Source organism: Ictidomys tridecemlineatus, chromosome 1, assembly GCF_052094955.1.
Source record: "Ictidomys tridecemlineatus isolate mIctTri1 chromosome 1, mIctTri1.hap1, whole genome shotgun sequence".
In the NCBI taxonomy this organism is placed as follows: domain Eukaryota; kingdom Metazoa; phylum Chordata; class Mammalia; order Rodentia; family Sciuridae; genus Ictidomys; species Ictidomys tridecemlineatus.
The window spans coordinates 210,941,026-210,951,164 of record NC_135477.1 but is presented as its reverse complement, the minus strand read 5'-3'; positions in this window follow the sequence as shown (position 1 = coordinate 210,951,164).

Below are 10,139 nucleotides of genomic sequence, written 5' to 3'. Positions count from 1 at the left end.
AATATTTGAATAAAACATGAACAAAAGTTTTTCAAATTTAATGAAAAATGTCAACATACAGATATAATAATTATGCAAACCCTATGTAAGGTACACATAAATAAAATAAAATTTAAAAACACCTTAACTAGTTGCTGAAAGTGAAAATAAAGAATACATTTTTATCCAGAGGAGAAAAGACACATTATATAAATGAGAACAATGTTCAAAATGTTTGCCTTTTTTTTTTCCTGAAAAACAGTGCAAGCCAAAATTACTTTGAATTAATAAAAGAGAAAAATTCAGCTTAGAATTATTTATGCAATAAAATTATCCTTCAGAAATTAAGATGAAAAATTTAAAAATAAAAGCTAAGAGAATGTGTCACCAGCAGACATTTAACCAAAAGTGTAACAAGTAGTTGTTAGGCCCAAGGGAAATGATGTTAGTAAAAAAACCTCAGATATTTATGAAGGTATATATGATACCATCATTTCTTACTTTATTTAAAATATAAATGATTAAAATAAAAGCATTAATGATGAATTTTAGGTTATAACATACAATGGTAAGATATAGGCCAATAATAGTACAAAGAGTACAAATCATTTGTGTGGATGTGCATGATTTGAACAAAATCACCAGCCACCTTAAACAAACTGACATGTATGGATTTTTTGATGGTATATGTATCTAGCAACTTCACAGTAAACATTTTGTTTTGCAACAGTGATCAGAACATTTACCAAGAGAGCATATATGAGTCATAACATAATTAATAAGAAATATAAAAAATTGACAATTTACTGACTACAACTAGCATTATATTAGAAGTCAAAACTATATGATACTTAGAAAAATCCTTAGTAATTAGAAATTAGACAGCATACTTGTAAAGTGGTCAAAGAAAAATAAGGGATATTTTAATATAATCTTCTTACTTATATACAAACCAAACCAAACAAACAAACAAAAACCCGGTAGGATGCAGATAAACCAGTGATTACACTAAAATGTAAAGATTTTAATTCTTATTTTAGAGAACAAAAAATAGAGTAAATATATAAAAGATAGTATGTATAGTTGGTCTTTTTTTGTACATATGGATTCTTTATCCATAAATCCAACAAATCATAAATCAAAAAATATTTGAAAAATTGCATCTGTATGGAACATGCACAGACCCTTTTCCTTGTCATTATTCTCTAAATAATAGCATGCAACTATCTGTTTAGCATTTACATTGTATTAGGTATTATCAGCAATCTAAAGATATTTAAGTGGGAAGGTGTGCTTAAGTGTAGTACAAATACTACACCATTTTATCTAAGAGACTTGAGCTTCCTCAGATTTTGGACACTGGAGCACAGATATATGTGCATTATTCAGCATTTTCCAGAAAGACAGAAACATCAAGATATTATCCTCCCTCTCTCCCTCCCTCCCTCCCTCCCTTTCTCACTCTCTCTCTCTCTCTCTCTCTCTCTCTCTCTCCTCCATCTATTTTCATATTGAAAAATTGGTAGAAACTGGGTGAGTAGCTACACACCTGTAATCCCAATGACTTGTATGGCTCAGGCAGGAATATTGCAAGTTTGAGGTCAGTCTCAGCAATTTAGTGAGACTCTCTCTCAAACCGAAAAAGACTGGGGATAAACTCAGGGGTTAAGTGCCCCCGGGTTCCATACTAGTACCAATAAATAAATAAATAAATAAAATTAAAAACATAGATATATGACAGAGGAATATTAGGAGAATTGGCTCATGTGATAATGGATTCTGAGAATTCTACCATATCTGTCTGTAAACTGAAGAACCAGGGAAACCCATAGAGTGACTTAGCTCAAATCTGATGCCCCCAGAACTAGAAAAGTCAATGATGTAACTCTCAGTCCAAGGCTGAATGTTTGAAGAATGGGAATGCTACTGGTACAAGTCACAGAGTCCAGAGGATGGAGAATCTGGAATTTGGATGTCCAGAGATAGGAGAAGAAGAATATATCACCTCCAGGAGAGAGAATGTTTTTGCCTTTCTTCTGGCTTTTGTTCTATCCAGGCTATCAGCTGATTGAATGGTACCACTCATATTAGGTGAAGATAGATCTTTCTTAGTCCATGGATTTAAATATTAATCTTTTATAGAAACTTCTTCTCAGACATACCTAGAAATAATTCTCTACTAGATATGCGGGTATTCCTTAATCTAGTCAAGTTCACAACTAAAGCTTACCATAATAGATATGCAAATATACAGATATATGATATGGTATATATTATATGGTATGAACCTGGTTTGTCTCCTCCAAACTCATGTTGGAGTTTAATTCCCATTATGGGATTCTAAGAGGGTGGATAAACTATGGTTTTTAAATGATAGGTTTGTGGGAGGTGATTAGAATTTGATAACATCACCAGGGTGGAGCTGCCATGATTGAATACTGATTGTTTTATAAGAAAAGAGATGGACCAGGGAGTATATATACACATTATTTCTCCTCCTCCTCCTCCTCTTCCTTCTCCTCCTTCTTGTGCCAGGGATTGAAGCCAGGGGCACTCAGCCACCGAGTCACATCCCTAGTCCTATTATATATTTTATTTGGAGGCAGGGTCTCACTGAGTTGCTTAGCATCTTGCTTTTGCTGAAGCTGGCTTTGAACTCCCAATCGTCTTGCCTTAGCCACTGGGATTACAGGTGTATGCCACTGAGCCCAGTTGTATATGCTTCTTATCTCTTGCCATGTGATGTCTTGTGCCACCTTGGGATTCTGTCAGCAAGAAGGCCATCACTACATGTGGCTTTCTGACTTTGGACAGAAACCACACGCCAAAATCAACCTCATCTTTATGACTTAGTTTGTGGTATTGTGTTATTAGCAACAGAAAACAACAGACTAATATGGTATGATATAATGGTATTATTTATATATATACACACATACATATACACCCACCCACACATATACATACACATAGATATTATATAAAAATCATTGTTCATGACAGGTGGAGTTTGCAAGAATAATGCAAGGTTGGTTTATTATAGGAAGGCAGTAATGTTTACCACTATACCACTAATGTTTCCTCAAGGTTGGTTTATTATTGGAAAATCAATCAATGTAATTCATCTTGATAAAAGACTAAAGAGAAAAATCATATATCCAATCTCAATATACTGAGTAAATGCATTTGACATATTCAATATCTATTCAAGATAAAAGTCCTCAGAAAAGTAAGAATTGCAGCACACTTCCTCAAATCTATAAAATTCAGCCATGAAGAACCTGCAGATAACCTCACACTTAATGAAGAAAGACTAAGTGCTTTTTCTCTCACTACTTCCACTCAGCACTGTCCTGTGGGCCCTAACCAGTGAAATCAGGAAAGAAAAAAAATCATATGGATGGGGAAGAAGGTAATAGAAAATCTTTGTTGACAGATAAATTAATTTTCTGATAATCATTTGGAAATTTTAAAAATAATCACTGAACTAATGAGCGAATTTGGCAAAAATACATGATAGAATACTCACATTGTAAAAGTGTCAACTTGACTTAAATTGTTGTATACATTCAATACAGTCCTAACTAAAAATCCTGGCAAGACTTTTTAATTGATGTTGAAATTGACAAGCCACAAAAACTGACATGATCTCATTTAAAGACTTCCCATAAAGATACAATAAATAAGACAATGTGATACTGAATTAACTTTAGACAAATACATTGATGGAACAAATAAAATTCAGGAAAAGACTTAGAGTTCTATAATTAATTTATTTCCTCTTCTTGTTTATTTTTGGTACTGGGGATTGAACTCAGGGGCAATCAACAACCACTCAACCATATCCCCGGCCCTATTTTGTATTTTACTTAGAGACAGGGTCTCACTGAGTTGCTTAGCATCTAGCTTTTGCTGAGGCTGGCTCTGAACTCCCAATCCTCCTGCCTCAGCCTCCTGAGCTGCTGGGATTACAGGCATGCACCAACACAGTTGGCGGAATTAATTGAATTTTAACAAATATTTCAAAGTAAGTCAGTATAGAAAGTGTTTTCAGCAAATGGTGTAGAATAATTAGATATCGGTAGGGAAAAATAAAATTCATATCATAAACAGGAGTTTCACTGAAAATTAAAGAAGCAAGTCACAGACTGGCAGATGATATTCACCAAGTGTATATCTGACCAAGGTCTTCAATTCAGAATATATAAAGAATTTCTTTGAGTTGAAAAGACATATAACCCAATTTTTAAAATTGGTCAAGAGATTTGAACAGATACTTTACAAAGGAAAATAAATGTGGCTTTTTCATATATATATATATATATATATATATATAATTTTTTGAAAAAGCCACAATACAATTAGTCATCAGGGAAAGGCAGAGTAAAACAACAATAAGATACCACTATAACTATTAGATAGACTAAAATTAAAAAGATTGATTATGGCCAGTTTTGCTGATGATGTGACATAAGTGTACTTCTCATGCATTTCTGGTGGGAAAGTAAAATGCTGTCACCTCCAAAGGAAAAAAAAATGTTGCAGTTTTATAATATTTTTAATAAAGTTAAACATCTATTTACTCTATGATCCTTTTTAATATTGACCAGAGACTAATGAAAAGAATCATACCCCAAAAAGTGTTGTTCATGTATATTTCTAGCAGCTTTATTTTTAATAGCCTACTTCTGAGAATAAGCCAAATGCCCATCAACACCAGAATGGCCAACAAATTGTGGTATATTCATACAATGTAACACTACTCAACACACACACACACACATACACACACACACACACACACACACACACACACACATGCATGCTCATGAGAGAGAGAGAGAAAGTATCGAACGTTTCCAGAACATGGTGGAAAATATGTTAAAGCAAAGAAACCAGAAACAACAACAATAACAACAACAAGAAAGAAAGAAAGAAAGAAAGAAAGAAAGAAAGAAAGAAAGAAAGAAAGAAAGAAAGAAAGAAAGAAAGAAAGAAAGAAAGAAAGCAAAACAAGTACATATGAGTGGACTTTTTTGAAATTCTTAGTTCAGGCTAAATATTCTATGGACTTTGAAATTGGTGCTGTGCTTGCTGTGTTAAAGATGGAGATTTGGTTGAAATTGAGTATTAGGGAATTCTCAGGTGATGCACAAGATGGAAATCTGTATCTTTATAGGAGACATAATTACATGAAATTATACATTTGTCAAAATTCACCAAATGTATAATTAATGATAAAAAATAAATAAGTATCAACTAGTAATAGAAAAAAGTGGCCACAAGATTCTTCTGCTTTCTTACCAAGTGTAGCAGAAAGAAAGGGCCCATCCTACATTAGGAGGGATGGGAAGAGAGAAGAGGGGATTTCTCTGCAATTGTAAGCAAAACGTCACTAGTTCAGCATGAAATACATGGGATCTATGAGATTTCTTGGCTGTTGGTCACTCCAAGTTGGCTGGAGTGGTGACACTGATTTGAGGTGTTTTGGATCAGTTGCAAGGTGACTCGGAGTTCATTTCCTCTCTGATTTACAGCTCATTTAGAAAAATGTTGTCCGGAACTAGTTTAAAGCCAAATGGTAGATTGAGCATTGGCCTTAAACCAAGCATCATCTCTCATATCCTGAGTTAATGTATTTGTGTCATATCCTTAACCTGTCTAGACTTCAGTTGTGGAATAATATAAATTCCACCAGATGATACTTGTCAAGAATATTGGCACATAGGAATGAAAAGGTGATGGGGAAAATACTGATCATTATTTCATGTGTATGAAAGTGAGTGCTGCCTCTCGCAATGAAATAAGATCTTCAGGTAACGAATTCATCCTGTATATCCACAGGTAATGTTTGCTGGCAATTCTGGGTAGGTTTGGTGGAGTATCTGTATACCTGTTAAAACATTCCTATATTCTGATGCTTCCTCCGCATTTGTTCTTAGGATTTAGAGTTGGCCTTCCCTTACAGAGAAGACATGTTCTTCACCAGGAATGCTTTCATCAGCCTTGAAATATGCTGTAGATGACATATCCAGGAGGATTTGATTTAGAAAGAACACTCCGTGTCTACAGTGTTTTCTATTTTTAGCCTCTTCTTATCAAAATACACCAAGACTCCAGGATAAGAAGTATTTTTAAGTTTATATGGAATTAAACCAAACTGTAAACATAAAATTTCTTACTTCCTCTTCCCATCAGCCTCTGGGCTTTCTTCCTTTAGCTATTGTCTTGGCCTGGCATACTCGTGTTTACCTTTTTGAGTGAATACTGTTGTCTTTCTTTAAGATTCATCTATTCTAGGGCCACGTGGTTAAGCCCTGTGTAGGGCAGGGGCACTGTGTTTGATTCATGTTTGAAACCATAAGTATAGTATCTAGCACACTATGCTAAATGTGTGCTAAATGAAAAAAAAAATAGTGCGCACATGAAGTAAGCACATTAATTTTTGAAGTTAATTTCGGCTTTCAGAAAAACATGAGTTTTTTTAAAAATTGACATAATAATTATACATATCCAGGGGCTAGAGTGTAGAGTGTTTTATTTTAAAGAAAATACTATAAGCATGCTATAAAGAAATTTCCAGTTTATACAGAGTCCTGTAGATTTTAAGCTATCTATTAGTAGTTTTGCTTTTGTATTTAGGAAGAATGAACAAACATTTCTGTTTATGTGACATAACAGAAGTCACCTTTTATTACCTGCCACTGGGGCTGTGTGTCTAGCCGAGTTCAGCTACCCAACAGAAGGGCATTTTCATCGACAAGCCAAGGAGCTTACTATGAGCACATAATGTTTATCTAGCTTTTGTAAAGAGGATTATCATGTCTAATTGAGACACATTGCCTAGTATGTAATCTCAAGCCACATTCACGCTCAGCTGAATGACCAACATGTTTGGATACCCTAATTTTTTTTTTCCAAGTAGGAATGGAGTTCTGAGGTTGATAAAACATCAACACTGCCTGTGGTTCACAAGTGGATCTTTTGTGTAATAGTTAGACATTTTCAACCTCCCAGCACATTCTGGGTTCCTGGCTAGAAAAGGGGGAGCATGAGGTGGCTTATGGAGCCCTGAGAATGAAGACTGCTGGAACATTGCCAGGTTAGGAGACACAGTTCTAGTGCTCTTCAATTGCACAGGTGTGCTTTCCTGATGAGATTCAGAACTATACAGGGACTAGAACGCTGTGTGTTTTTTCACTACTGTCTGCCCCACACCCTTGCACTTTGTAGGTAACAAGTAATTGTCCAGTGAATGTGAATTAATTGGAATAGGTGATGCACATTAAAAGCTACTTCCTTAATCTCGTCTTCCAATGCTATTCCTTGGCACTAAGAGATTTCCCTCATATTAAAAATGCTAAATATATCGCATTTTATCTGGACAGTTCTTGAATCATTTACTTTTCATTTATTTTGTAATTATTTTAGAGTATATTTAACCATATTACTAGATTGTCAATTTCTCATCCAGAGGAAATGTTCCCAATTTACCTTTAGTTTTTTCCTACAATGCCTCTGCATGTTCAGCAGTCAGTTGGGTAGCTTGTTAAATGAATGAATTATAAGGAACCTTGTAAAACTTTAGGGGATATTACTGAGCCCTACTTATTAATAGTCAATAAATATTTTATTGAGAAAGCAAGGAATTTTACCTCCATTTGTGTTAAGTCAATCAAACATATAGTTAATAACTATTGCTTTTCTCCCTGGCTGTGGGTCATGTGGAGTTGAGGATACCTTGTTTAAGTAGGATACACTGTAGGTAAACACATCGCTCTGTGAAATCCTGATTTCATTATTCAGAACTTCATTAATTGCATTGCCCTTCTATTAGACAAACATGCTGATTCTCACGGAGTGCCAGCAGGCAAAAGATTATTTTAATTACATGTCAATTTAGTTTTTGACTGATCAGCAAAAAGATTCCATTATTGAAGAATCAAATTAAGCATGTGGTCCAATAGACTTTGAGTCCTTGGCATCTGGCCTATCAGTGATGTAGGTTAAAAAATTTTAGTATTGGCTACCACTCTGGAGAAGACTTTGGCAGAGTCTTATGAGCTTTCACTGATTCCTTGGACAGCCTCATTTAGCATAAAATTATGCATGCCTTCAACCCTAAGAAAATTCATGGTGATCCATGTCTTCCTTGAGTCTTTTCTAAGTGAAACCTTGAAACACCTTACATTTGCAAGTAGGAGCAAGTGGTTTATCTTTCAGTTGTGGTCAAGTGGTGGGGATGGTCAGGACACATGGGTTTGGAATCATTTTTATTATTGTTATGGCAATAAAAATGAGATAAAAGATCTGAACATGAGAAGGAATAGGTTTACCAGAATTCTTTTAAGTAGAACCAAAGCATAGAGAAAGTAGCAAAAGAGAAATGGGGTGAAACCAGAATTATGGTACCTCCTAAAGGCCAAAGATACCGAGGATTTTAGGAAGAGACAGTCAATAGAGTAAAGGATTGCCAAATTAGTCCACTAAGACTTCCATAGTAAAACGCCATAAACTGAATGGTTATAAGCAACAGTCATTTGTTTCTCACAGTTCTAAATGCAGGCAAGTCCAAGATCAAGCCACTGGTGCAGAAAAGGCCTGCATTTTGGTTTCTAAGTGGTCCTTCTTGCTGTGTCCTCCCATGGTGGAAAGAGCAAGGTGTTTCTCTAGTATCGTTTATTATATAGATATATAGATATATAGATGTATATAGATATAGATATATATTTAGTAGTAAATGTACACCATGCCCTTGTTTTATTTTTATTTATTTTTATGTGCTGTTGAGGATCTAATCCAGTGCCTAACACATACCAGGCAAGCACTTTATCATTGATCCACGGCCCCAGCTCCTGGTAATCTTTTTTATAAGGACACTGATCCCATTTTTGAGGCCTCTGTCTTCATGGCCTAATCATCTTGCTCCTTCTTGCAAATGTAAGGTGTTTCAAAGTTTTGCTTGAAAAGACTCGGGGAAGGCATGGATCACTATCCAATGCTATCACCTGGGAGGTGAGGGTTTCAACATATAAATTTGGAGGAGACAAACATTCAGACCATACCAGTGACTTAAAGAATGCCAAGGATAAGGACAGAGAAAAGGAGCTGTTTGACTTGTCAAAAGGGGGTCATTGAAGGCCCTAAACTGTGCCACTTCAGCTGGGTGGTAAGGAGCAAGCTGGTTGTCAAAAGGTAATAAAGAAACAAGGGGTGAAAACATGGAAGCTGCGATGACAGCCTACTCTTTCTAGAAACGTGGCCATGTTCTCTGGAAATCGTTTTTCATGTCTGTTACCTTTCCTTTTCCTTCAGATGGTCCTGCTTGAGTCATAAATACTTTTCTTTTTTGAAAGGGACAGGAGATAACGTCCTGTATGTGGAGAATTAGGGCTAAGTTGGCAAGCTCTCCTCTTCCACCATCTTCACATTCCATTTCTTTATTTTGATGGTCCTGGTTGATGATGGACAGCTCTCTTTGGACACTAGAGCAACTTTATGGTTTCCATATGAAATGAATTATGATCTGAGTCTTTAAGTGAGCCAATTTTTTTAAATACCAAAATGACTATAAATAAGGGTTGGGTAAAAGGTTGTGGAATCCAATTGAAAGAGCCAAGATTTGGGGGATGTGGTGGTGATTTATTTTAGAGCAGAGAGTGTATTGGTGCTGGTATTGACCTTGGTTAGATGGATGGTTTGTTTGTTGATACTCTCATAATACAAGAGGAAATATTATGATGGTGGTTTTGCTCCTGTTGAGCTCCTGGGCCTGTTGCCACACTGATGTAGCTAAGGGGGGCCGCCCAGTGCAGTTTTTATAATAATAACCTGGTGTGATGTTGCTGAGAGAGGGTTGTTCAACCTTTGCCCCTCAGATGCTTTAAGGATGCAGTAGGGGCAAGGCTGCCAACTGGGGGGTCAGGAATCCTGGGGTCTGGTGACCATTCTGTATTATTTGCTTTATAACTCTCATCAAGTCGTCCAAAATTTCTTCATCTTAGTTTTGTTGTTGTTGTTGTTGATAAAAACAAAAATAATACATCCCTTTAAAAATACATCCCTATGTTTATACAGTGGTTGTATGATCAGATACAATATGTTAAAAAACCTTTGAAGGCCAAGAGAGATTCCATTCTTCAAGTCACTAAAACTGAAAG